Source organism: Pezoporus wallicus, unplaced genomic scaffold, assembly GCF_028554395.1.
Source record: "Pezoporus wallicus isolate ANWC-B61680 ecotype Strahan unplaced genomic scaffold, APGP_CSIRO_Pwel_v1 contig_13057, whole genome shotgun sequence".
In the NCBI taxonomy this organism is placed as follows: domain Eukaryota; kingdom Metazoa; phylum Chordata; class Aves; order Psittaciformes; family Psittacidae; genus Pezoporus; species Pezoporus wallicus.
Genome location: NW_026640978.1, coordinates 26,683 through 40,269, shown reverse-complemented (window position 1 = coordinate 40,269; position 13,587 = coordinate 26,683). Strand labels below are relative to the sequence as shown.

Below are 13,587 nucleotides of genomic sequence, written 5' to 3'. Positions count from 1 at the left end.
CACTTCCCCCTCTCCAGGGCTGGAGGAATGCTGCCTTATTGCTGGTTTTAGCCCAGGGGCAGGAGCAGGAGAGACCCAGGCTTCTTTCTTCCCCTTGGGGTTCACAGCAGCACTGCTCAACTCCCCCCAGGCTGTCCCATTGTTCTGTTCCCAGCTATTTTTAATCTATATTGTTCCAGTGATGTTTTATAGCACAGGCACAAACACGTGGGACACACACTCCTGAGAGGAGAACAAGTAGCCAGGGAGAGGATGAAGTTTCTTAAGCTCACTCCTCACTGACATCAACCTAAGAAACAAGGTGCCAAGCCTAAAGGGTCTGACCAGACGAAAGAACGATGAATAAAGTGAAATCAGGTTTTGTTTGTTGCTACAATTGTAGTTACTTTCAGTCATTTCAGATTTTAATAATCCTTCATCTCAGTCTCCCCTCTGGCAGGTTAAAGCCATTCCCCTTGCCCTGCCCCTCCATCCCTTGTCCCAAGCCCCTCTCCAGGTTTCCTGGAACCCCTTTAGGCACTGGAGCTGCTCTCAGGTCTCCCCTTCAGGAGCCTTCTCTTCTCCAGGCTGACCCAGCCCAGCTCCCTCAGCCTGGCTCCAGAGCAGAGCTGCTCCAGCCCTCGCAGCATCCCCATGGCCTCCTCTGGCCTCTCTCCAGCAGCTCCACGTCCCTCTTGTGTTGCTCCCCAGAGCTGGACACAGTTAATTAAACCTCAAGCCACAACCACCTACTTGGTCTTCTTCCCAACATGGGTGCTGGGCACAGCCCACCACTTCAAGACACCGCAAAGCTCTGATGAGACCTGTGTGGAGAATCAGTGCCCAAGCAGCGTCTTCCCAGTGCCTGTGAGGTCACAAGGCTGCTCTTGCCCAGAACCAAGACCCACATAAGGTATTTATCAACACTAAGCATTCTTCTAGAGGAAGAACTTCTACTTCCAAGTAAACCGAAGCAATTAAATGTCTCCACACACAGATGAGAGAAGTGGTTTAACACTTCTGCGTAATTACGCAGTTGAAAGACTCCAGTGGGGCCTTCTTGAAGACAAATTGGGAAATTTAGTGATAACACTTCCCCTTGATGGCATGAAAATGAAGGATTAATGATGAGGCAAAGAGGAGACAACAACGACTTTGTATGTTACAGTGGCACATTCATCAAGCCTGCTGGAACACCCTGAGAAGCTGAAGGGTTTCCTGGGTGGAGGGCAGAAGTTAATCCCAGATTCCTGTGTTTCACCAGTCTCCCAAGGAGCTGCTCTCCAGAAGGCTGCTGGGGAAGGAAACAGATAATCGTGTGATGGCCAAACTGAAACTTTAAACAGCTCCTTTCTGTATCCAACAGGATTTTAAGCTAAATCATCTTACAGATGCAAAGAAGCTCTAGAAAGCTTCTGTGGTATAAAAGGCAAGGCGACTGTATGAGCTTGAGACACACTGGACTATATAATGTCCTCTGAGTAACTGCCACTTTTATCTCTCATATCCTTTCCTCCCAGATGGCTTGGCTAGGCAGGTGGCAATAAAAGTTATGACAGCCTGCTAATAGAATTGCTCCATGCCAGTTATGCTTTTCAAATGGCCCAAAGGTTGGAGATTTGAAAGATTTTTCTGCTCTTTGGAAAAGACACTTAGTCTGGTGTGTCAGAGCTTCCTACAGATGCTTTGTGAGGCAGTTAAATACAGTTAAAAAGAGATGTTAAATGCCAGGGTACCCCCAGCTCAATATGGCAATTGACCATCAAATGCCATCACTGGTACTTTTACCACTGTAGTAAATCATAGTGGGAATAAACAGGTAATATCCAGCAGTGTCCTTTGCAAAAGTTAGCAGTAAGGAAAAACTTGCCTCTTGCTTTGCTCAGCAAGCGCAGGAACAGGGGAAGTAAAAGGTCACCGAAATATATCCTTACAAGTGTGCTTTCGAACCTGCCATGTCCTGTTCCTCCTTCAAATGGAGCACTGTGTGCAGTTCTGGTGTCCTCTACATAAAAAGGACATGGAGCTGTTGGAGCAAGTCCAGAGGAAGCCACGAGGATGAGCTCCAGCTGAGAACACTGGGGCTGCTCAGCCTGGAGAAGAGAAGCTGTGGAGACCTCAGAGCAGCTTCGGGCTACAAGGATGCCGGAGAGGGACTCTTCCTCAGGGACTGTAGTGATAAGACAAGGGGTGACAGGTTTAAACTGAAACAGGGGAAGTTCAGGTTGGAGATAAGGCACAAGCTCTCTTCCCTGTGAGGGTGCTGAGGCGCTGGCACAGGGTGCCCAGAGAAGCTGTGGCTGCCCCATCCCTGGCAGTGTTCAAGGCCAGGTTGGACACAGGGGCTTGGAGCAAGCTGCTCCAGTGGAAGGGGTCCCTGCCCATGGCAGAGGGGTTGGAACTGGATGATCTTAAGGCCCTTTCCCACACAAACCATTCTATGATTTTCCATTCTTGGAATGGTTTTAATTTATTTTTCCTCCTAAGCCAATTTTCCCATTATAAAACAAGGGGGAAAAAAATATATTAAAAATAGGTTTGGTCACTTCCAAAAATAATAATTTGTATAAACTCTGAAGGGCTGGGACAAGAGTCAGCAGAATATCAATGCTGTGAGGAGAACTGCACGTCTGCCATAGACTGTGGAAGAAAAGGAACACGAGTTTTTAGCTGTAGCACATCCTCCTCCCCAGATATCACCAGATAAAATAGCAAAAGCTAAAACTAACCCAAGGAAAGAGAGAGGAAGTTGTGGGAAGCAACAGCCAAAATTCCTCTAAATAACTTTCTGCTTTTATAAACAAAACCTCCACTGAGAATCCGTGCTCTTCAGTCCTTCAGCTGGATTTTTGGACTTCTTCTAACACTGCTTCATTCCGGTGTTTGAACACCTGTAGAAACCTGCACCCCCTTAAATCACATCCAACCCTACCTAGAAATAACCCAAAGTATCTGGAATTACACCCACACCAGTAAATATAAAAAGTAATCACATTCTTAGAAGCAAACTGGATTTGTAGTTTTAGAGACACTGTTTGTGTTTTGGTCACAACATGTTTGCTTTGCCTCTTCTTTAACTCTTTCTATTTCTATATTTAATCCTCTTGAGGTACATCCTGAGATGCTTAAAGCTTAAATCTCAAGACTCTTTCTCCTCAGAAGTTAATCTTCCTCCTAATTTGATAACTCAGGTCAGAAGCGCGTTCAAAGGCAAGCAAGCTCTCATTCCTTTCTCTCCAAATGCTCCTTTTCACCTCTTTGCTCTTCATTCTTGCCAGTCCATTCCTGCTCATCTCTTTCCTCTCACAAGGAAAAATGTTACTGGAACACAGTACAGAAACAATGAGCTCGAGCAGACTTCAGTCTTCAGTAAGAAACCTGAGCTTAGTTTTGAAGAGAAGGGGCTTGTTATTGCCCATGAACTCTCTCATTTCAGATTCCCCCTCACAGCCAAACCCGTAACAAGTATTTTACAGCTCCAGTTCCTACTTGTAGGGGAAATTGTTACCTGTCACTTGTCAAGTAGCTCAGTTGCCATTTTAGCAGATTTCTTGAGACAAGTAAACCATGTGCACTTTCACAGCATGGAAGTCTTCCAAATGGAAAGGTAACGCCATGAACACTGCTCTTCCCCAAAGAACTTCCCAAGGACCTGGCCCAGCACACTGCAGAGCTGACCTCCAGCAAACCACCAAGACTATAAACTAAATAAAGGGCTCCAGAGGGAATTAACTTCCCATTAATTCAAACACCTGGCAGTCCTCTCATCACATATTCCCAGTGCCATCCTGCCTTAATATTTCTAAGAGATTATCAAGCGCAGCTTGAGCTGAAACACACTTTCTGCCATTATCCTTCTGGGAATTAGGCTTTCAAATAATCCAGTTAGAGATGACGTGTGGCCAGTTCTTGTTGCTTTTGTTTTCTTCTTCCTCTTCTGTTCTTATAAAACCACTTGAACAATTCTTCCTCCTATTTTCCCCACCAATAGTAAAGCTCAATAAGCTACTGGGCAATATTATCCTTGGAGAAATATTGATTATCTGCTAGCCAAGAGCCAACTCAAAATCACAGAAGTTATAACTCTTTCTGATACTGGGACTTTTACCACACTTGCAGGTTTGGTTAAGGTCGGCACCAACCTAAAGCAAGGATAGTGCAGCACATTCCCAGGATACAGCTGAATATCATCTACTGTAATGCTTGTCTTTGCACTCCCTGCTATTATTGTATTATATCAAATTTGAACAGCCATTTCACTTGCTAGAGAGCAGAGGGCAGTGAGGCAGAACACAACATCTGACGGGCAATCTTCAGAAGTTCTAGACTCCAATACCTCCACTGGCACACTGTTCTTCTCTTTGGGCAACAAATGAGCACAAATCCCCCACAATCTAACAGGAAATCTTAGGCAATTTGTCTCTCTCAAATGCAGAGTGAAATAACTGTTCTCCAAATTTCAGCTAGTGCCCACAAGTGCTTCTAAGAAATTCAGCAAACTGATACATGTGGTTTTTAAGCACAACTTGTTGAGGCTGCACACTTCTACACAAAAAAAGCAGCTGCAGGAAATGAAGGCGCCAATATAGTGGTGCCATTTAACAGGATTTTGAAACGACAATGGCAGCTTTATGAGGGCAGGATACCCAAGAGCCTGACTTCCATGCAGCCAAGGGGATGCTGTATCATGTCTTCACCATAAACTAATGGAACCTTGGGGAAGGAGAAGGGGTAGGCAACATTCTGTAACAGTCCACACAGTTGTAAGCACGGTTCTAGCCATGTTAACTGACAACTTTGTAGTCAGTGTCTGCTCTAGCCTCTTATGCAGCAGCGCTTGGGAGGCAGCCAGGCAGCCTCTCTGCATTGCCATCGAGCAGCTCCAGAGGACTTGGTCTGTGTGGCTCCACCTGCACTCCAGTCTCACTGCTATGAGCATGGCTCTAAACCCAGGGCTGTCAGCTGAGCTCTTCTTTCAGACACAAAGACAAATCCACGATTTGAAATGAAAAATTAAAATGAAAAAGGATTTCTTTTGAAGAGAAAATAACTCAGGCCTCAGTAGCTTCCAAATCCAAGCAGAAGAAATTAAACTCCTCCTAGTACATGAGTGCTATTTGAGAAAAGTTGCTACATACAGTTATGATCTGATTTATGAACAAATTTCTGCAGTGACGAGCAAAGAATGTGGGCAGAACAGTAACTAAAGCCATACTTCAAAATATACATGTTCTAAAGTGAAAAGACTTCTCCAGCTGATTAAGTCCTGGCAGCAAACTCCCTGTCTGGCTCCAAGATCAGTTAAGTTTTGCTAAATATCAGTTCTTGAAGCAGCCCAAACAGAGATATTCACGTTAGACTCATTTGGGAGATAGCTGTTTACTGGGAAAGATGAGGACTTAGACTTAATGGAAAGGAGGAAATAAAACCAACCTGAACAACTACACGTCACTGTTTAAATCCCACAAATCATTCTGTGACCTCTACAAGGGCCATTCCTGCACATTCATAGCTCGAAAATATATAATTCTTTAAGTTGTGTTTGCTATCAGAAGGCAGTTTCCATTTTTAAACATCACATAGCAGATTGATGCTGCGTAGATGTCACTGCCACATCTGGGATCACATGTGTTCCAACTGTACTGCTATGAACTCAATGTTAACTCCTAACTAAGAGGACCTTAAACTATCAAGCAGCAATTAAAGTATCCTCGTGTCCACCTACAGCCTATGAGTTTACAGATGATGTGACATGAAACGGTTCTGAATATGGACAAAATTTAAGTGTTCAGAGTTAAATCTTCCAGCATGTTTTCAGAAGCAATATTACCGTACTTGTGAGATGCCTCAGTATTTAAAATACTTTTAGAACAGCACAGTTAAACCCAGTATTCTGAGTTTTGCTGTAGGTGAGTCTCTCCAAGGTGCGCACAGGCATCTTTTTTTTTGCCAGACAATTATTTCTGTCACCAGAAGTTGGATCAATTTTTAAAAGCATTAACACTCCTGTGTATGATTCACAGCCCAAGCATTACATCAGCCCCCATTTAAAATGCATAACGTACATGCTGCATTGCTAGAGCAAGCCGTTTTTCAAGTCCACACTCATACAACATAACCTATGGAATAAGACCTACAACACAGGCTAAGAAAAGCTGAACTGAGGTCTCACTATGGATATGGTAACACTCTTTCCTCTAGTGAGTCTGAAGTCACCAGTATCCTACTGCCTTCTACTCTATCAATGGCTAAAACAGTATCTTATTCCAGTTATGAATTCAGTGTTGGAGTGTTTAACCCCTCCCATGGCCCTGACATTATAAACTCTACAGATGCTTAAAGAGATCTGTGGAGTTGTAAGGTCAGGGAACACGATGGTGCAACTCCTGCCTCCAGCCAAAGAATTTACTCACACTACAAAAATGAACTCTCAAGTCTTTTCCAGGCATTTGCTACACAGTCAGTGGTTCTGCATCCTTTTAGTCCTAAAACTGTGGAGAAAAAAGCCCATACCAAAACACCCACAAATTACATTTCACATGGGCTATGTATTTTCTTGACTTCTCAGCTATGATTGTCAGCAAAGAGGAAGAGACTTCCAGAATTACTCAACTCCTTCCTTCCAAAATGCTTCTACAGAGTTTAGTAAAGGGCCATGAGAGGAAGAAAAGAAGTTCTGATACATTAATACAGCTTCTGAAAAACAGCAGCTTCTCTGCTTCCTCGAGGGTATCAATACTTGGATCTCACACTAGTTTCCTGTACCCTCACGTGATTCTAGAGCTTGGGACACATGCTTTATTTAAGTGGGCTCCCAAGAACAAAGTACAAGGCAGAATGCTGCAGCAGCTTATCAACTGAGAATCAAGTAGCAACACATTGTCGTTATATTTCCTCTCTGTGCTGAGTAGGAAACACCAGCAGTCAGAGGCTGGAGGAATACAGCAGGATCTTACATAAGACTCCAATCGTGCAGAAAATCGAGCCAAAGCTGGGGAGGAGAGAAGGAATTTTCCCAAATTACAGTGGGTATTTCCAAGCATGAAACTATGAACACAATCCCTAACACAGCAACAGCTCCTAAGTGTACAAAACACAGGTATCTGTCCCAGCTTTTAAGCCCAGTCTTGCAGAAATGATGCTCAGGAAGACATGAAGCAGATGATTTCAAGTTCACAGTGCAATGGCAAGCCCCACGAGTTAAATGCTGAACACAAGAGTGTGCCAAGAATAAAGCTGGTAAGTCCCTCTTATTGTAAACTGGATTGGTGTCTAGAAAAATCACGCAGGGCAACAAACTCGGGTTCACAGTGCAGACCTAACACTGGGCCTGTCTCAGTTCAGAGATTAACCCTAACTTCCCCCCACCCGGCTCGGGTTCAGTGGAAACAGAGCAGAGTGGTGAGAGGAACTGTTTTGACCATTTATCAGGCCTAACCAAGCCAATACTGTCGCCAGTGCTGGCACCTTCTCCATGTTAAAACATCAGCTAATTGGAAGATCCATTACACAGGAAGTAGTTTTTAAGCACTCCACTGTGCTGTGTGCAGTAAGTGAGGATACTGCTCACCACGTGCCACACCAAACCCCATTGCAACACCCTCCATGATGCGTATCTACACGTAAATCCTCGAGGTTTTTGGGGAGGAAACACGATTAGTTTTACAGCAGTGGTAACCATACTCAAGTGAATCCAGGTATCAGATCTGACAGTAGTTACTGCAATCTTCTGGTGCGTACAGCTTTGTATTACTGTCCTCTACTGAGAGTGACAGGCTGACAGCTTGCAAAGCACTCCTGCTCTCATGTGGGCTCCATAGCCATCCAACACAAACTACCGTGAGGAAAACAAGTATGTGCTTTTTCTTCGGGTCACAACAAAACAAGTGACACAAGGAAACCAAAGCACTCTTGGCATCTGGGTAGAAAACGTCACTGGAAAAGAAGTGAGCCAGTTACGTTAACTGAACTGATTTGGGGGGGGGGTAATAACCAGAAAGTTCTGTTATATACAGCATAAATAAAAGTGCAATTCTTTTACACAATTCCGTAGGGTTTCACATTAAAACAACCCAAACATAACCACTTAGAACTCTAAAGGCAATCACAAAACTAGTATTCCCTTTCATTATGCCACGATGCTGCTCTACCACCACAGATGTAAACACGTTTAACACTGCTGAGCTGGAGGAAAAGGACAACAAATAACGTTCTATTCTGTGGTTTTCTCCCCTCTAAAAACTCTGGTCGCAAAAAGCCAAGTTCCACAGGCAGCCTCACAAATACTACGGGAATAATACGATACCTTTATAACACCATCTATCACTCATCAAGATAACGCTTTTAGCAAGCATGAGCATTCCATCAACCCGCACCAGTGGCACATCTAACTGCGAAAGGGGATTCTCCTGCCTTCCCAGACTGCAGGATGATGCACCACTTCCTTTAAGCACCCCTACAGGCCTGAGACACAGCCAAGAGCTCCCGGTCCTCATCCCAGACACCCGAGATCCAACTGAGCCGAAGCCCAAGCTCCGTCCTGCTGCCGGAACGCGGCACAGCCACAACCTGTCATCCTCGCTCGGCCGGGCTGCTCCTCACCGCAGCTCTTCCGCTCCTTCCTTACTCGTGCTCCCACTCAGCTCCCGGCACCACACCTCTCCCGCTGCCTGCGGACCGCCGGCAAGCCCCGCACCAGGCCCGCTCCCAACTTTCCCCTCCTCCTTCCCTCAGGCCCCGCTCCCCCGGCGGGGCCGCTCCTACCTCGGGCCCAGCGGGTGCCTCCCGCCGCGGAGGCGCTGCTCCAGGCCGAGGCGCGGGCTGGGGGTGGCGGCCGCGAGCTCTCGCCCCCGCCTCACTCCGCGGCCAGCCCCGCTACGAGCACACCGGCGGCCGGAGCTCACTATTTGGCAGCATGTCTTCCCCGGCCCCTTGCCCCCGCAGCACACTCAGTGGCTCATTATTCCGCAGGTCCCCGCAGCAGCCTCCTGTCCGCTCAGAGTGAATAGCTCACTATTTGGCAAAGCGCCCCTCCGGTATTCTAGCTCACTATTTGGCAAAGAGCCCCTCGGGTACGATAGCTCACTATTTGGCAAAGAACCCCTCGTGTACCTTAGCTCACTATTTGGCAAAGAACCCCTCGGGTACCTTAGCTCACTATTTGGCAAAGAACCCCTCGGGTACCCTAGCTCACTATTTGGCAAAGAACCCCTCGGGTACCATAGCTCACTATTTGGCAAAGCGCCCCTCCGGTAGTGTAGCTCACTATTTGGCAAAGAGCCCCTCGGGTACGATAGCTCACTATTTGGCAAAGAACCCCTCGGGTACCATAGCTCACTAATTGGCAAAACGCCCCTCCGGTAGCGTAGTTCACTATTTGGCAAAGCACCCCTCCGGTAGGGTAGCTCACTATTTGGCAAAGCGCCCCTCCAGTAGGGTAGCTCACTATTTGGCAAAGCGCCCCTCCAGTAGCGGAGCTCACTATTTGGCAAAAAACCCCTCGGGTACCATAGCTCACTATTTGGCAAAGCACCCCTCCGGTAGCGTAGCTCACTGTTTGGCAAAGAGCCCCTCAGCTGCCGTGGCTCACTATTTGGCAAATGACCCCTCGGGTACCATAGCTCACTGTTTGGCAAAGGACCCCTCGGATACCATAGCTCACTGTTTGGCAAAGAGCCCCTCAGCTGCCGTGGCTCACTATTTGGCAAATGACCCCTCGGGTACCGTAGCTCACTGTTTGGCAAAGAGCCCCTCAGCTGCCGTGGCTCTCTATTTGGCAAAGATCTCCGTTTCCACAGCCCCGCATGCCCAGCGCTGAGGCAGGAGCGTGGCTCCATTCTCCTGCCTCCTGCCAGGCACTTGTAGGCAGCGGTCAGGTCCCACGGAGCCTCCTCTTCTTGCCCAGAGGGATCCTCTGGTCTCTATCGAAGGTGTTCAAGGCCCTTGTGGGGCCCCCGAGGTGACCCTGCTCGGAGCAGGCTGGGCCAGATGATGCCCTGAGGTCCCAGTTGCGCGGCAGCCCTGAGATCCCATCTCCGCACGGGCCTTCTCTTCTCGTTGTGATGGTTTGCAATCAGAGGAAGCCAAATTTTCATCATTACTAGGCCTTAATGACCTAAATGAAGCTGTTTCATAGAGAAGCTTCTCCGACGCTTAAAGCACACCAGCAGCCTTTCCTCACTGCCAGTCTCAGCCTCGGCTTGCAGTGAATTGCTTGGATTGCGCCCCCATAACCACGTTAACCCGCTTGCACCGTGCTCCTCACAGCTCTGCTTGTTTAAATGGACAATGTGGTGTCTTTTGTCCCTTATCTCGGGTGAAAAATGCCGCTCCTCAAGCACCACGGTTGGTCCCATGCTCGAGGACCGCATCTGCCCACTGCTGACGCAGGGACCGCTGCTTGCTCCATTGCTAACCCAGCACCCCGGGGCTCCCGGCGAGCATCCCATCCAAGTCCTGACCCGCTCCTGGAGCCTGCTTCAGCTCCAAGCTGCTGCCCACGGTGACGAAGCAGCAGGCACTGCTGTGCTGCGAGGAGGAAACGCCATGAGCCCGCCTCTTGTGAAGCTTTCCTATTCCGGCTATGGATCCCTCCTGGAATCCCATTTCCATGCCCTTTCCATTGCCCTGGGGTTCCTGTTCCCCGCACAAAGGGGGTTTTCACTGATGTATTTTATCCTCCTAGGGCTTGAAGCACAGCACCAGTTCTGGAGACCACAGGGAGGTTGCCCCCTTCCCTCCTGTACTGCACTTAGGCTGCAGACTGAGGGGTTCTAGGCAGAGCACACGTCGCTGTGCTTCAGTCCAGCGCTGGCTGTAGGGAGGTCAACCCCTTGTGCCGTTTGTGATGCTCTCCTGAGGAAGGTCCCTGGTTCCCAGGAAGTGGACAATGAACGCGGATATCTGTGAAAACGCAGCTGGGATTTTCCACCTCTCCTCCCTGTGTAAAGCTGTGTAGGGTCAATGCTGTCGTGTCCCAGGTGGCAGATAGAAGATGCTGTCACTCGCTCCTCGCAGACCCCTCTGTCCTTAACACAGCTCTGTAACAGAATGACTGCACCTTCCCTCGGGGCAGGCACTGCTTGAACCTTGACAGCCTGCACGGGGCGATGCTGATGTGTGCGTGGTTTGGCTCTACCGTGCTTGTGAGAGCACCCACTTCTCAAACAGCTTCCCTTCGGGTCCGTGAATGCTCCGGGACAGGCTGGTTTCTCTGCAGGAGCAGAAATGCACATCCAGGTTTGGAGCTCCTGCTTCTGCAGCCCTGGAAGCTGGGGTTTGATGGGAGGCTTTGGAAACGGACGCCCATGAAACAGCTCCTGCTTTTGAACATTCACTCCCACTTTGGTTTTAATTATTTTGTTCCTGTGTTTCCCCTTGCAGTTCACTAAAACTCTAGCGATGTAATTAGAGAGAGGCTGCATCCGAGCAAGCTGCCAGCGTTTCTACAGCCTGATTAAATAGATCAGCCGTCCCTTTAGTGAGAGATTGAAAACCAGGATTCTCATCATTATCTCCCTGTTATCCAGGAAGGAATCTGCTCCACGAATGGCTCCAGAGTTATTGAAAATGCAGCACTAATTAAAAGCTCATAGAGGCTCCTGGTGATTGGGAGGGTATGAAAGCAGTTATCTAATGATTTCCTGGATTTGCCATCTTTGGTACAAAACCAAACAAACCCACTCTAAACAAAGCCACCCCCAGTCACCGCAGAGACTTAATGAGGCTTTTGTGTATGCAACAGTCACCCAAACACTGCAAGGTGCCTGATTCACCTCTCCTTACACCAGTGAGACACCTACAGAGCTCATGGGCCCTGTGTAATGCAGGAAGAATGCTGGGCTCTACTCACAACCTGCAGTGGAATCCTTGCTTGGGTTGAGGGTATGGTGCCTGTTCGGGTTCAGTTTAACTCAGAAAATGAAGCTTTATATTGCAGCCTTTTATGGTTTCATTGTGAAATAGCAGTGTTTGTGTCCTAGCCAATTAAAAGAGCCAGGATCAAAGAGGTTCTGCTTCCAGCCTGGCTTCTGCTCGGGAATCTCCATCCTTTTGCAAGCCTAGTGCCCTGACCCAGCCCAGCACGAAGCCTACGGTGTTATTTACCTTGTCAAGAGAGCTTCGGCACTGGCAGGGCACGCAGGAGGACAGGAAGTGCTGCTATGGTTTGTGATGAAAGGAAAAGCTTCTTTGAACCATGGAAGTCTGAGCATCCTCCAGGGAAAGGGAGCTGTGAGCTGCTTCTGTTGCAGCAGAACAGCAAGTACTGAGCTAGAGACTGAGCGCAGCATCCCCGCTTGCCTCCACTGTAAAGTCAGTAATCTTCAGTGTTGCATGGAATAGGAGGGGAAGTTAAATATTACCCATCTTTACAAACTTAAGGAGGGAGAGAAGTTAAGCAGGTTCACATATACGGATAGGTAAAAAAAAGACAAATTTGGGAAACTTTGCTTCCCGTTTCAAAGCAGGAATCCAGAAAAGCATAGGAATTAGGTGGGGTTTAAGCATCCCCATTCAAAACGACAGCTGGAACCAGTTCTTTTCCAACAGACGCGTAAAATGACAGGTCACTTGCTGCCCTTTCTGACCTGAGTTCCCTGTCCTCAGAACAGGCACTGCAATGAGCAATTCCCTCCCACCTTCATTGCATTTGGATCCAGCAGCACCTACGGCCCTTGAGGCATGAAGGGAGAACTTTGTGCCAGCACAGCCACCACAACCATACAGCATAAATTCAGTGCAAAGCCATAGTGATCAGCACCTCTCCGAGGAAGTGCCTGGAAAAGGGATAGTTCCCTTTTCCACATCCAAACCTTCTTCAGGTCTGAGCTTCCCGCTGTGCACATTTCTTGTCCAGATTTGCTGTCCTGGCTTCTGGATGCTGTAAGATAACTTAGGCGTTGCTGCTGTGATTAAAAACTACTTTCAGCTGTGAGAAAACCAACCAATCTTGACCTCCTTCGGAAGAACCCTGACTTGGAGATTTTAATTGCAGGGAAGCTGCTCATAGCACTATTTTTACATGCACTGGAGAAGTATCAAAGCTAATGCTTTAGAAGAGTAAATTATACTTTAAAATGCACTATTATGAGAAAGTGACTCCCTAATGCCTTTGAGTTGGTGCTTTGTTTCTCGTTAGAAGCATCTCCTGTCTTCCCTGATGAGCCTGCTCTTGTTTTCAGGGCTGGTTTGCTTTAAGATGCTTTTGATCCTGTATTCATTAAAACCTGATCCTGCTGCTTCCCACCAGCCCTAATGGTCTGTGAAATGATTTTCCTTTCTCCAAGATGCTGTTAACTCTGCCAGCACCTGCAGAGCGGAGGAGCCCAGAACATTGTCACAAGTCCTCCCGTTTATCCAAACCAGCTTCTGCTCCACAAACGAGGATTCATCTTCAGTGTCATCCCAACAGCCTTCCTTAGGGGAGACGTGGGAACGGGCGGCAAGCCTCTGTAAAGGTTTTTATCACTGTTCTTCTCCCCTTCTGCAGGTACAGGGAGATAATTGGACAGAAGCCTTGAACACTGAGGGTAAGATTTGCTCTGTGCAACAGAGATGAGAGAAGGAACGAGCAGAGAGGGCTCCAACAGCTGAAAAACAAGAGAAAGA

The 13,587-nt window shown here is 47.6% G+C and overlaps 1 long non-coding RNA gene across 1 annotated transcript; it reads left to right on the top strand.

Moving 5' to 3' along the window:
- The first annotated feature begins 6,886 nt into the window (after positions 1-6,886).
- LOC130605731 (uncharacterized) lies at positions 6,887-13,587 on the top strand. The gene is made up of 3 exons (XR_008973772.1): positions 6,887-7,004; positions 7,113-7,218; positions 13,469-13,587. It is a non-coding gene; the product is annotated as an uncharacterized LOC130605731 (long non-coding RNA).